We start from the raw sequence: 15376 nt of genomic DNA, 5'->3' as shown, positions 1-15376 counted from the left end.
CTTTCTAAGGCTGCTCTAATGTAAATGTTTTCACAGAAAGTTTGATTTTTTGTTTGCTTACTTGATATGGTCAGACATATTGTGAAGTTAACAGTTTTCTGACAGCCTTCATTTCTCAAGCAGTGGGAAAATCTTTCTATAGAAAGCGGTAACAGACTGTAAAATATCATCTTTTAGCTGATGTTTATTCAGTGCTAGAAATGTCTATTATAGGCAGTGATGCTTTTTCTTAGAACTGCCATAAGTCCTGTCTCATATTTCTCTGTGCTGTATGGTTCTCTGGTTTCTTAAGGAGACAATGGTAGTGAATATCAAAAATTCTCAAGTACATATTATCCCCTTACTTCATTTTTTGATCCAAGCATTAATAGGAAGGGTGCTGAAAAAACTGAGTGAATAATACCAGTAGTTGAATACAATTTTACAGTTATTATGTCCTAATAATTTCTTTCTTAAGCAACAAGGTATGAATTATAAAATAGTAATTTATAGATAACATGGTTTAAGCATAAGGCCAAAAGCCAAGTGCCATCAACAGTGTCATGGATGAATTATTACATTGTCATTCAAACTCTGAAGCAGCTTGTGTGATCATAATCTGATTATTAAAAATAATGAAAAGCGTATTCATCAACGTACTTAGTTTCTTTTATAAAGCATAATGCTTATGGAAATATGCATTCCATTACACCATCTTGCAATATGGAAATAAAGGTAATTTTTATTATGAAGATTAAATTACACAGTGCTTGAGGAATTTCTGTATTTCTGGAAATCACCATCTCATATGGTTATTTTCCATTTAGACAAGGTTTGTTCGGCTATTTCTAACTGAATAAATGAGATAAAGATTCAGAATTTGACCAAAAATTAGAATTTGTGGGATATTGTTTTTAAATGTTAGTACCATCTCATTAGTAGGAATAAGTAGATTGGCCCAAGGACAATAAAACAAGTTGTTCCTTCATGCTTCTTTCTGCATCCTGCTCTGGATACTTTTCCCGGAGATGAATGAAAATTCAATCATCCTCCCTCTGGTTTAAGTAGTAGTATGTCTAGTGTGCATTTGCTTTGTTGAAAGGTTTGAAACATTTTCCAAAGGATTCCAAGGAAGTTAAGATTCCTCCTGTTTGAAATAGGTGTTAACTCAGTCCTACATCAGGAAGAGCCTGGAAAAAAGTGTGGGAAATATCCATGATTTCTTTTTTCTACTTGGTACAGTAACTGCTGGTGCTGTGTTAAAATGAGGGTGTGTCCAGCAGAGATATTGAAAGCAGCTAAAGGAGGATTAACGACAGAGCCTTGAAAATGTCAAAGAAAAAAGGTGTCTAGCAAATTCGTGGCCTTAGAGCATTTCATGATGGTCATTGGTGCATAGGATTTTGCACTTCTTCATAAGAGGAATAAAGATCTTAAGTGGAAAGAAGTTTCTTCTTGAAACTGTATTTGAGCAATAGCTATAGAGATGACAGAAAAAGCACATGGGTATAAATGTAACTTCTCTGCAGCCAGTGAAAGATGTGGTTTTATATTTGGGTTGTAATTTAAAGAGGACTCAACAAAATTGACAAAACTTAAAAGAGATTGCTCAGCTGCAGTTACATGTTCTCCTGCAGGGAAAGCTCTGCTCCAGTCTTTGCTGCAGGTTCTGACTTCAGGTGCTAAGGGTAATGTGCAGCATTTGTAGTCAAATTTTGAATAATTAGAAGAAAATCCTTGTTGCAGTGGTTTCACTGATACCACTTTAAAGAACTTAGCTGCCAATAAAGGTGAAACGAGCAGTTAGCATTCTAATTTTGGTGTTCAAGGTAGGGGGAGAGAAGGAAGGCATTAAGGACTTCTTATTAATGCTCAAAAGCTGCATATTTAGAAAAGATCTTTATTCTATTAAGAAACCTTTGATGAAAAAAACTGGTGAGAGGGTAAAGTTCTTGAGGTAGGAGATCTCTGTTTTAGTCAAGACTACCCATGAAACTAATTCTTGGTATATGACTGATGAAGTTTTCCTTTTGTTCCTTATATAGATTTCTTTCCCTTTATTGGAGTGCTTCCAGATAAATACCACAATTCTGGATTATTAATTTCAAATTAAAGGAAGGACATAATAGGAAGAAAAAACCTCAACTTTTTACTTGCCTGAATCTGCTTGGGATAAAAAAAAAAGCATGTAAACTGACTCGATGCACTCTAAATTTGATCTGTGGTAATTGTATAACCATAATAAACAATCTCCATCTTTCATTTAATCAATGTAATGCATAAAATACCTCTTTTTGATGTGTTTTTTTCACAAAGAGTGGTGAAACAAACCCTCCATACAGATAATATAAATGTGGTAAGAATTAAAAATATGTGCATTTCACATCTTTCCAAAGGCTTGGTTTAGGCTCATGTTTCTTCCTGTCTTGCTAGCTGTACCATCCTGATCTTTAATAGTAATAGTAATAGCAATAATAATAGCAACAACAACAACAACAACAACAACAACAATAATAATAATAATGATAATTTAATCCCTGTTGAGTTGCATACTCTAGGCTTGCTCTCATGACTTTTGAGCGTGTGAGGAAGAAAAGTTTCAGGTTCAGGGTTATGCTGGCATCAGATGGATCCTGTACACATCAGGTGCTTGCTGAGGAGTTCCTAGAGCACAGAAGTTTCTGGGTGTGCACACAAAATGCATTTAGCACTGGAAGAAGTTTGTGGAATATGATAATTAATGGAATCTGGTTTAGCCAGATGCCACAACAGTTACTCTCTATTGATGTGCTGACAGAGGAGGTGCAAGAGGGCAAGCCATAAAGGTTCACAGGAGCCAGGGCAGATATCCTTTGACAGGAAGGCGTCTTCCCAATATGTAAGTTAATAAAAACTGGTTTTCAGAGCAGAAGGCAGTGCCAGAATGAGGTGGACCTAGGATGAAGCTGCCAGCTGATGTGAAAAAAAATTAATATTGCTTTATGTATTTTTTCCTTTAAATTCTCTATGGATTTGGCTTTTGGAAATTCATGTCTTATCTGCCCATGTCTTTACATATATACCTGCTTTACAAAAGCACAGAATTGAAGTAAAATGATATTTCTCTTCAGTGGTACAACAGCCATAAATTTGAGACGATTAGGACTGCAGGGGTTAATTTGGACTCTTTCACTTCAGTGTTCAAGGTCCCTCTTCCCTGCTCCCCACCACCTGCCCAGCATTTGCACATGCTAAATTCCACATGGACTACAAAGGATCTGTATTAGTGCAAAGTTGTTCAGAGTGCATTGGAAGTAGTGATAACTAGAGACAAAACCCCTCCAAACAAACAAACAAACAAACAAACTAACTAACAAGCCCACAAAATCAAATAAAAAAAAAGGCACAAAAAAGGAAAGAAGAAATTTGAACTAAAAGACATGATGTAAAGCAAATAAAACCCCCTAAAAGCAGCACTTCAGATACTGCTATCTAATTAGACTATCTTTTTATTCCTTCCTTTATTTTTGACACTGCGGGTGTCAGTAGCTGGAGGTACAGCTAAACATCCAACACTTTATTTTCTGCTTTGTTTTATATGTGGCAATTGGACAGACAGTCCCAAAGGGTTCCTTTTTATTATGGATTATTCCCAGTGAACACCCTGGCTGTAAGCACTTTGTGACAGCAAGGTTATTGTAAAATGGCTTTTTTTCCTGTTTGAAGTAGAACTGTAATACTGAGAATAACTTTTATGAGGCCTTGTGGGAATCTTGTTCTTTATGAAACTCAGTGATTATGTTCAGAGGCTGGAATAAATGTTCCTGTGAACTTTTTAAAAATAAAAGAAAGAGAGAAAAGGGAGGAGAGCATTTGCAGCTGTAAGGGTCAGGTACCCTATTAGATGCAGTTTATTGTATTCCCTGGCCCAACTCTCACCCTAAAGTAAGGTTAGATATGCCCAGGGACTGCTCAGAAGAACAGAGAATCTGGAGGGCAGGCAGTATTTTCATCAGTCCTCCTAGGAAAACTGAAGGGGTTTGAAAGGGCCTGTCCAGTCTGGTGAATCAGCAAATGTTTACAGAGCTGGTGCCACAGCCAGGGGTTTGGCCACTTGGACCATGGGACCAGGCTTTTGTGCTTGTAAAGGCACAGAAACAGAAATCCTAGGAACTCTGCTTCTTCTCAGTCTGGGATAAAGCAGCTTCAGGAAGGTCTGTGATCCCAAGTATTTTGAATGAAGTGAGGATATCCAAATTCTCAGTTGGGCCTGTGGCAGCAGGCTAAACATGGTCCTTCCATATATTCCATATATTATCCAACCTTTCCTTCAAATCCATCCAGTTCCTCCCAGAACTGAATACTCATTCACAGTGACATGCACTGAAGTTCTGTTTCCCTCTTGTCCTACACACCTGAGATCTGAACAAAGCCTTTCTGACAATAATGGAGAATTGTCTCCTATGGTAGGTGAAACAAATCAGAATCTGAGTCCTTACTGCCCTCCCATCCCTGTGGTTCACCAGAGGTAGAATCCAAGCCAAATATTTCAGGAAAGAAAGACATGGGTTATGTAAGAGCACTGCAAGGAGAGCCTTTAAGAGGTGTGCAGGGAGGGTACAGCAATTTCATTGTCATGCAGCTCATCAGCATCTGCCTGAATTAAATTTTATCCTTGTAGCCCCTCTCCATTCTGTGTGAATGTATGAAAGCCCTCAGGAAGTGAAGGACAGGGATGAAAAGAAATCAAACATCTTGAACCCGAGTTTCATTCTCCCTAGTGTTCACAAAGATTAATTGAAATAGAGTTCCAGGAAAAACAATGTGAGACCCTGAAAAGTACCTTCAGAAAAATAAATGCATAAATGTTTATTTACAGGAGAAAAGACTTTGTCTCCTGATTATATAACACATGTAAAAAAATACAAGGAAAGAGGTGGGAGATAAAAGGTCATTTGTACTGGAAATATTTTAAACTTATTGTTATACTTCCCTATTTTCTGGCACTGGAGAAAAATAAAATATTTGCTGACCTGAGGAACATCACTGAGTTCAATGCTGAAAGAATATGCTGACGAGTTTCAGGGCTGCAAAGGCAGGATGGTTAAACACTCAGTGGAGCATATTTTCAGAATACATAGTTATTCATAGATTTGCATTTTCATGGGAGATCTTAAAGAGGAGGGAAGGCAGAGAGAGGACAGAATGTTAACACTATCGACCAGAAAAATTGATGAGTTTTAATTTTTGTTTAAGTGAAGCATTTATTCATTTCTTTTACAATATAACACAAACAGCAGAGTAATATCTATCTGTGAAGGGCACTGACAGTAATTAGAGTTGGGCTAGGCCACCAGTAACTCATTTACCTGCTGAGAATCAGTCATGAACCCTCTCAAACCTGTTTTTGTCCATGCAGAAATTCTGATTCACAATTTTTTTCATGAGAAAAGTACCTTCTCCCTCTTCTTATTTTAACAAGTCAGATAGCAAAGCAGTCACCAGCTTGAGAGTGCAGATAGAAATGCAGTTTGTGTTGTGCCCATGCTGGTGAATGTTGCACTCATTTCTTCCAGGACTGACTGTCCCTGCTCACTCAGAGCACTTTTCCTGGAGCAGCCGTGGTTGTGTCCCATTGAAGTCAATGTACTTTAGTGCAACACTGAAATTTAAGCATCTGCTTAAAAGTCTGAGGATCAATGCGCTTCAAGCCATCAATTCAGAGAGAGTGAAACCCTTAAATCAGAGAAAATTTCTTTGTCAGCTTGTTCACTGGATGTAAGACTAAGAACATGGATTTCAGGAGTTATTTGCAGCATGCACTGCTGAACAGCTGGTGTTTGTGCCATGCTTTAGCTGTGTAAGAGCAGCTCTCATCTGGAAGTTGCTGTAACAGGAGCTTTTGGAAGGGAAAATGTGCTTTTGTATTCATTAACACATAAGAAAGAGAACTTTGGCTATGAAGCTTTGCAAGCGAGACACATGAGCCTAATCCTGCAGATTTCGTTGCTGCTGCAATAAGGCAAAACTGTTCTCCACGGCAGCTGCGAATAAACGCTGCTGCAGGCCTTGGGTGATGCATCACTGGTCACCCCCTGCATCCTCCTATTTATGAGCTGATGAAACCCTAATTCATTGTGTCCTCAAGAGAGGGAGCCAGTGGTGCAGAAAGTGACTAAATTCTGCTGCTTTCTGACAGCAGCAATCTCATTAGTCTCTTCTGTTGTTGGAGGAAGTGAAAAGAAGCAGAGAAACAGTGAAAGAAATCCATAAACTATAATTTATTCTTATACTAGACATAAAATATTGTGTGTTCTAAATTAAGTAGCATGTTTTTTGCATTTTTCTAACAAATGTGGAAGTTTGCAGTGATGTATCTGCCTTCTTAAAAGGACTTGAACTTTGCAAGAATGAATCAGTCATGTGCGTGTATTTCCTCAATAGCTAAGTCAGTGTATGAGACAGATTTTATGTTTATGCTGTTTTTGAGGTAGCCCATGAGACAGGTGAGTCTCTGTGAATTTCTGCAGAGCCTCTGAAGAGAATCTTCCAGCATTTTTATTCGTTGCTCATATTTTTTTTCTCTATTACGCCTGTTTCTTTGTACATTTTTATCTAGGTTATTTTTTAATGTAAATGCTCTTGATATTGTTTTGCAATAGTAAGTACCCATATAGAATTCTACACAATGATGTATTTTTGCCACATGTGTCTCCCAATATATTTGGAAATACAAGTGAGCTTTGTATTCAAGGAGTGAAAAAGAGCTTGGTCTTGATAATAACAACCACATTGCTCTGTTCTACAGTGTCTAAACCTTTCCTGAAAACTCTTCGTTTCTATTCTGTTTCTTTCAATCTCTTTAGGGCAGCAAATATTTGTAAAAACTACCATTCCAATTGAAGCTAATATATCGTGAAATTACTCCCCCTGCTCAGAGTGGATATGAGATGTACAGCTATAGGTTTTATTGAAATCATATGAAGAGAAATTTTTGGTGTTAGTGGAAATGTTATTGGCCTTTGACCTCAATTTCAGGTTTGGAAATCACTTCCCTGTGAAGCATTGCAGTTATTCCCGTACTTTGAGATTTCATTGAAACACTTTTAACAGCAATAATATTATCAGAAGGCTAAATTGTGTGCTTCATTAGAAATTCCATCCAGAGATCATGGCAGTTTGTGTTAAAAATGTGTTTTAATAATCTCTTCACCACAACAAGGAGTCTCTTTCATATGCTGTCACTAGCTAAAACAGCCTTTTTTCCAGGCTTTTTCAGCTTTTAGCTGCTGTGTGACATAAATTTGTTGCTCATTTCCATTAGGAGCAAACATAATATTTTGGCAAACTATTCTTACAGTTGAAAGAATTTTTTTAAATCAGTTGGTGCATTTGATTTGCCAAAGGTTGTGTGCTTAGAATGACTTTACATTTTAATTAGAGCTGCAGCAATCTGTTAGCTAACTCTGAGCCCTGAATGAACACGAGTCTCTAGGCATGTTTGGGAAAACTCGTGAATTTGCCTAACGAGCTGTCGGAAAGGTGCCATCAATAGTGTCAAAAAACTTGTTTAAGTTGTAATGTATTGTATTCAATACATTCAGATGTATTCAAGAAGCTTGAATGAGCAAAGGCTAATACAAAATGAATGCCATTGGGCTAAATATTTCTGGAAAGGTCTTTTGCTCCTGATATAGGGAGAATTAGAGGTCATGCTTGAACCTTTGCATTGGAGGGGATGTTTTTGGAATATGGGTTGTCATACAGAGCCATTAATAATGTCACTGCTGTCTCCAGGAAGGACAGTGTGATCATCTCCTCCTTTGCCAGAATACGAGGGTAGAAAGGGCCTTTTCTATTCTCCAGTAAGCACAGCACAGGGATTTGAAAAACCCAAGCTTCTTTGGGGCATTCTTTGAAACAGAAAAAAACACTGCAAGAAACAGAATTGTGAGAGATGATAATTTTTTAATGGATCAGGAAGTCAGTGGAAACCTAATGCCCTCAGCATTTCTTTGGTGTCACACGTAGCATTCTGTAAGAGGAAGAATCTTTTTGACAGTTTCTGCTCTAAAAGAAGTGAGAGGCCCAGGGTGATGATCTCCTCACAGGTCACTGGCCTACAATTCACCTGGGAATTCACAGAGAGCCAATAAATCCTCTGCATTATTCACAGCAGCAGGGTTATGGCACAGCATCCTTTTGGAGCTCACAAGGTAAGTGCATGTCACTGTACAGGGTATTCTCAGGAAGATATGGCTGAGTAATCTGCTGGTGGTAACAGCCCTGTAAATCATTTATAACTAAAACCATTTGACCAGATAATACCTTGAGTTAAAAAAGTGAGTCTCTGTTCTCTAACCATATGTCAGTAGTCTCTTTGGTGTTACTGATAGAAATATACTGAGTCTGTAAGAGGAAACATATGTATAAATATTTAAAAGTGAAAGAGCAAGCACAGGAATATTTACTTCTGATGAGGGAGTGAATAAAATATCAGCTCCTTACAAGCCAAGATACAGGGCCCAATGATATTCCAGGAAACCCCAAGTCACATTAAAGCTACCAGATTCTTAGAAAATTTTAATTTTTTTCTGTTTCATTATTGATTGTTGAATCTTTGTCTGCAACAGAATGAACAGTCAATTAGATATTATTGATTTGAGTAATAAAAAATTATTAGTAGTTTGTATAACTACCTTATTTAGTTCTTGCATTACTAGTTAGAAATGCAATTTTTCTAAGGCAAAAACATAGTTTTAATTCTCACTTGCAATGTAGGACACTGCCAAAATTCATTTAAAAATAGCCTGCTAATGTTATAGGCAGTTCTGAAACCAATACATTGTGCTTAATGCTGGAAGGGAGCAATGGATATTGCAAAATCTTTTGTATTGTTTGTGCACTGCCAGTGTAGTGTCCTTAAATCACACACATATGTTTTCCTTCTGGCTAATTTGCAGTTTAAGAAAAACCCCAAAAAACTGAGAGGTCAGTAAGTGGATGTCTCAAGCTTTCTGAAAATGAGCTAAAACTTCTTGTCTAGTTACTGGACTAAGTTCCCCTTTCCTTACAGAACAGTGGTAACAAGAGTCATCAAATTTTTGGCAAATCCCAGGTAATCTGCATCCAAACTGTAATAATTAATTAAGTGATGAAGCTATGCTATGAGCTACATGTATAAAAATTACCTGTTTATTTTCCAAATGTAAAGAGCTTAATAACTCTTAATAAGATTTGATTCACGGTAAAAATGGGCTTTTATTCTTCATTCTTCTTAAATGCAAAGGACAGATTTTGTCTTAGATTTAGCTGTCACAGTTTTCTTAAGTGTTGGTAGCATTGCTTCAATTAGGCAGAAGAAATTAATGTTTCATTAAACATCATCTACATATAAAATTATCTTCCCCAGTTCTGCGGTGAATAACTGCCTTCCTTTCAATTGAAAATGGGGGAATTTCAGTGGGCTACACAACGGGATTTGATGAAAATCTGTTATCATCTGGTGATCATGCCTTTCTATCTGTGTCATAACTGCATCCACACAGCACTGAGATACCTCATTGCTAACTAATCACACTAATCAATTGTCTGTTCTATGGACCAACAGGACCATGGATGCTCAGATATCCAGGCTGGCCAAGAAAGTCTCTACATATATTTTGTATCCAAGTGTGTACCAGAAAGGAGATATTTGTTACCCAGTTTTTTATCACTAAAAGAAATAAAATTCACCACAAAGAAATGCATGAGGCATTGATGGGACGTGTATGTCTTAGATCAAAATGTTTCATGTCATTGTCTGTGTCTGCTGTGTGAGAAGGAGGGTGAGAAGGTTCCTAAAAGGCAGGTTTCAGAAGTGTCAAGAATATAATCTAAATATAAAGGACAAACAATATTTATTGTTGTTATCAGACTGGTTGCATGACCTGCCTATCCCTTTTGAAGAGGTGATTAGCACTCCTCCCTGGGAATATATTGTTAAAATTGTTATTTTCACATTTAAAGGTACCTGAGTGATAACAATATTTGCTCTAAAAAAGTATGATGACAGCCTCTAGCCTATAATTGCAGTTTGTGTATGTGCAGGCCAGAAAAGTTCCCTCTTTAATACAAATGGAAATCTAGACTCAGCAGTCAGGTATATTAGTCTCCCACAAATCATATTGATCAATGCTTTATATATACAAGTAGTTTCTGTTTTGTTTTGTTGCTCTTTCCAGGAAGATGCAAGGATTTGTTTTTTCTTTGATTCATAACTGTCATTTAGATCAATGTGATGAATTACTTTAATTCCAATAAGTGTGTGTATTTGGACCTATTGCAGAACACCAGAATACATAACTGTATTATTTTTGAAAATGTAATCTCTACCACTGGAAAATTCTGCTGCCCTGCCTTCCCCTTTAGAGAAACCAATCTCAGAGTTCTCCTCTATTCTGTTTAAAATACCCATATATGCCTGTATCCAAAATGGTAGGATGGAAATATTGAATTCCAATATAGAGTTGGGGATTTTGAGTGGAATTCTTTACTAGTAAGTGCAGAATACTGCATGCAGGACAACTGAGTGACAGTCCCTTGGCCTCTCGGGATGCTCTGCTGTGCTACATTTAGAACGTATAATGTTTCTAAAGCACTTGCTGATTTTATTAATGAAGGTTTGTCAGCACTTGTGACATGGCACTGATTAATCTTCTTCTATTTTCATACATTACACAGGAAAAAAGTGTCATCCACTGACTTTAACGGCCTGATCCTCCCCTCAGATATGAAACCCAAATTAAAGTACCTTGCAAAGGTTACCTGGTGCAGCGTCAGTGCCCACAGCAGGTACAGAAACCCTACTCTCATGGATACCCCTATGCACTGCGATATCCAAAGCAGGATTTTAAAGAATATTTAAAGTCAAAGGAGCAAGAAAGGGGGAACATAATGATAGTAGTAAAAGAAATTAAAGGGGTACTTGGCAACGTTTCAACTATGATGTGGTTTTAAGAAAAATAAAGCCTGCATTCCTCTCTTCTCCATTTCTTTATCCTAAGTGGTGAGATAGTCTCCTTGAAAAGTAATATCATTAACAATGTGGGGAATGGGAATGGTGGTTTTTTGCTTGTTAATATAGAGACTGTGCAATAAGGTAATATAGAACTGAAAAGTGACTGTGCAGTATGGGAGCACATGTGCTGCATCACACCAAAGATCAGCCTAATTTAGTGTTCTGTCTCTGAGACAGGAGCTAATAGATGGAATGTCAAGTTAAAGAAAGAAAAAACTAACCCAAAATTGTTTAGGTACCAGCTCTCCATGCCTTAAAATCTGGCATATCTGCCTATGGCTTTAACAGGCTAAGGACTAGGCTTTAAGAAGGTGATGTTTAGTTTTCATTGGCTGTTTCAAGTGTTCACTGAGAGGGTGTTCTGATAACCTTCATGGACTGATGAGCACATCTGGTAGCTATTCCTAAGGATCATAATGGCTTAAATGAGTGGGAACTGATAAAACAATCCCTACTTCAAACAGCTTTCTTCAAAATTCCTGACATTCAGCTGTAACCATTGTTTACCCATTTTAGGAAATTAGAGGGTATAAGCTATGCTTCATTACATTGTCACTGCAGTTATGATTTTAAAAGCAGAACAAATTAAGGTAATGAAGATCTTATCTCACTAACTGAAGTTCTTTTCTTTGGAAAAGAAAACTTTCTTGAAAGAGTTGATCATCCTGAAAACAGAGTTTGACTATGTCTCTCATTTATAAAGTCTTTAATTTATTTTGATATGTTTTGTAGATGTGTTACATCACAACACCTGGAGATACTGTGTCCATTTTTCTAATTTAACTTTCTTAGCACTGTATTCTGATCAAGTTTGTAGTTATTGTATTATTTTGCATATCATTTTTTACTTTCTTTCCCAGGTATCATTAAATTCTCTGGCTTTCCTCAGGCTAATGAGAGTCTCAGCCAGAACAGTCATGTTTGAGTTTAATATTCACAAGGGGACTTTTTTTTTTGGTGGGTTTTGAACTTAGATTAAGTATTGCTATCTGCACCAATCTTGAGGCAATTAATAATAACATTTAACTACAGTGGGTGTGATTAAGTTCTGCCATTTCTCTGCTTTAAACCTTCCATCTAAGATCATCTATTTCACCTTATAACTTATGAAGACATCTATCGGACCTCTGCAGTAATTGCTTTTAGATGCTGGGTAGTCCTAATCTGTTTTCCCTTTCCAGCACTTTGATTTCAGGCAGATTGCTGGTCCATACACAACAATAACAAGGTTTTTTTTTTGTTTGTTTGTTTGTTTTTTTAAATCCTTTCCTTAAATTGGAGCTTTGAGCACTACTGGGAAATTTTGGACTTTCAGTAATTTTCTCTTTCATGAGTCTTTCACTACCTTTGTGCAGTTGGGGCTCTCTTGCCTGTCAGTGCGTTGCTTTTTTTGCTTTTAATATTTATCCCCATGCACATTTTCCTGCTGTTTTGTCACCTGATTTCATGGTATTTTGAGGTGTTCTTGCAGTATTTTTTCAGTCAGGCCTCCTTTTTTACCACTCTAAAATACTTCAGTGTCATCAGTGAAAACTCTTATCCCTTTATTTACCTGTTTATCTGCATTCTTTGATGCTTTCTCCATGTCAAATATGTCTTTGTTTAAACAGTAGTAATTTTTAAACCTTAGAAAACAAACATCAGCACTCGAATTTCTGCAACCAAACCAGTCCTGCCAAGGCCAAACCCCTCGCTTGTTCAAGTGCATATATTGTGTTTATATAATGTTGGACAGTGTTTTCTGAGGGCTGTATCAAGTGTATAGCCTCATGTTTTCAAGACTTCCAGCTCTCACTCAGTTCAATAAGCACACAATGAAAAAATGTCAAGTATTTATAAATGCCATGGTAGTTGTTACCAATTCTTAGCTGCTGCTGGAGGACAATCACTGATGGGTGAGAATGGAAGCGCTGCAGCCTGAGTGCTGGAAGAGGCTGAGCTGTTTATCTCCAATAAAGCTTTGCTGAACACTCCTCCAAGATGTTCTTTGTGTCTGTTACTGTGAAATTAATGAATAACTTCAAAGGTTCTTGATTTCTGCTTGATAGTGCAAGCAAATGCAGTAATATAGCTCCCAGATAAGTGGTGCTTACTACCTAAATGGAACATTTGAGCCGCCATCACTGAGGAATTTTATTTCATTCTTTGCTGACAAGTCCAGCAAATTTTATTTGGCACTTTTTTTTTGGCACATAATATATGAGCAACGTGTGCTGTGCTTATAAGAGATGCACCACATGATATGACGTATTACCCACCATTAGAGCCTCCATCAGTCACATCTGACATGGCATAAATCAAATAGAACAAATTCCCATTTTTAGAATGAGAACTGTTTTGGCCATTGCACCATCACACAAACATTGTGTTGGCAAATAATTAGAAAAAGAGCAAGTATTTGAAATTACACATATAGAACTGCAAATAAAACTGACAATAAATGTCAATATAACAGTGTGCAGCCTGTGTTCCTGCAGAAACCCTGACGTGACTTATAGTGAACAAAATGTAACTTTATATATATATATATATATGTAGTGGACTATGATGAAATCCACCAAAATTTAGAGCCAGTTTGACAGATGGCTCTAAGTTGATATTTCTTATGTATTAGTGTGTGGTGCACAAGTATGAATCTTCTCTTAGTAGTGTGGGGATTCTCATGAATAAGTTAAACAACTTTCTGTTTTCTAGACTTATCAGATGGCACCCTGTAGGTTTTAGCTGCACTTCATCTATCAGATGGTGATATTTTTGGGAATTACTTTTTCAGTAGCATCTCCAGCTAGGAAAAGATAACTATTGTTTATGCAATGCAGAGTAAAATGTTGTGTTCTCAGAGAACTATAAACGTTGAATCTTGTGGACCATGTTGTTTGACCAAAAAAAAACCTTGTCAATATATATGAGATACAAATGTCCATATAACTACAAAATTTATCTACTTAGCTGACGTTTTTTGCCTTTAATGGATAACAAGTAATGTTTTTTTAAAGATAAAGGAAAACTTTATCTTTCTTTTGCCAGGGAAGGTAGATGTTATTTATCTGTAGATGGCAACAAGTCAAAGTATTTCAGAATGAAGTTGTCAATTTTCCTCACCTCTGTTTTGTATGGAGCTGATACTTTACATGCTCATAAATCTTCCTCCATCATGACCATCTGGATCATGTGAATGCACTTCCATGTGAGTTACTGGTATTCCCGAATTTTTCCAAAGGCAGGGTCCCACTGCAATATTTGATCAAAGAATGAATTACACCATTGTTGAACAATTTTCAGCTATTTGAGGACTGAAAACTGAAGTTCAGTCAACTACAGATACAGAATGCAAAACTTTGTGAACTGGCTTATTTTTGGTAAGAGTGGTTTTGTATGAAAGGGTTTTGGAGAAGGATTTTTTACAAATGTAAATGGGTACAGCCACCTGTAATCAGCCTATATGTTGAGTTCTCCTATACAGATAATTTTTGGGTATAAGACTAGGCTTCAAATAAGACTGGTATGTTTACTGTAAATTTAAATGATATGGGAGCTATTTACATATTTATTGGACGATTCATTAAAAAGTTGAAAGTGTGGAAGCACTGACAGCTGGTTTTATTATTGCAATACATTTATGCATATGGAAGTCAAAATCAACAGAAAAATTTTGTAATGGAAATGAGATTTTAATGCCATACAGACACATTTGTAGGTATAATTTAGAAAGAGGAAAACATGAACTGAAAATGTGCCTTGATGATAACAGTGAAATAAATGAAAACCATTTAAAAATCAGTGTTATTTTATACACCGAAGTATTTTTATTACCAATTACAAAGGCCAACTTTTTGAGATCAAAATAGTAGTGAGAGCTAGTACACACTCATTCATGAATGAGTTTTTTTAAAAACTTGTGAATTTACAATACATCAAAACACATTGGATGCTTAATTAAAGGTAAACACCCTCCCTCAAATAAAAAAAAAAAGCCAGTGCCTGGCATATCAGGGAATTAAGCCCTTGATTTCAGGATTTCAAGGAAAGATTCAAGGCATGGCAGCGTGTATTAAAGTACATTATTAACTACAATGTTTTGTAATATCTACTATGTAGAAAACAAAATATTACTGCATATGTAAGCACCTTAATATGAAGGTTTAGGATATAGATTGGGTGCAACTAAATCTTTGAAAAGGCCTATATTGTTGTGAAAATTTGAGTCTGGATTTTGGAAAGACTACTCATTAACAGAAAATGTGGAAATCTTGAAGGTTTTTAGAAAAGAGAAAAGCAGCTTAATTTTTGGTTTTGAATTTTTTAATGCTTTTTGAATTCTGGTCTTTTTAAATGTAAGTAGACAGTGAAATAAACATA

Source organism: Pseudopodoces humilis, chromosome 15, assembly GCF_049639895.1.
Source record: "Pseudopodoces humilis isolate 2021_Gansu_Grassland_sample_001 chromosome 15, ASM4963989v1, whole genome shotgun sequence".
Taxonomy (NCBI): domain Eukaryota; kingdom Metazoa; phylum Chordata; class Aves; order Passeriformes; family Paridae; genus Pseudopodoces; species Pseudopodoces humilis.
The sequence above is the reverse complement of the archived record's forward strand: the minus strand, read 5'-3'. Positions refer to the sequence as shown.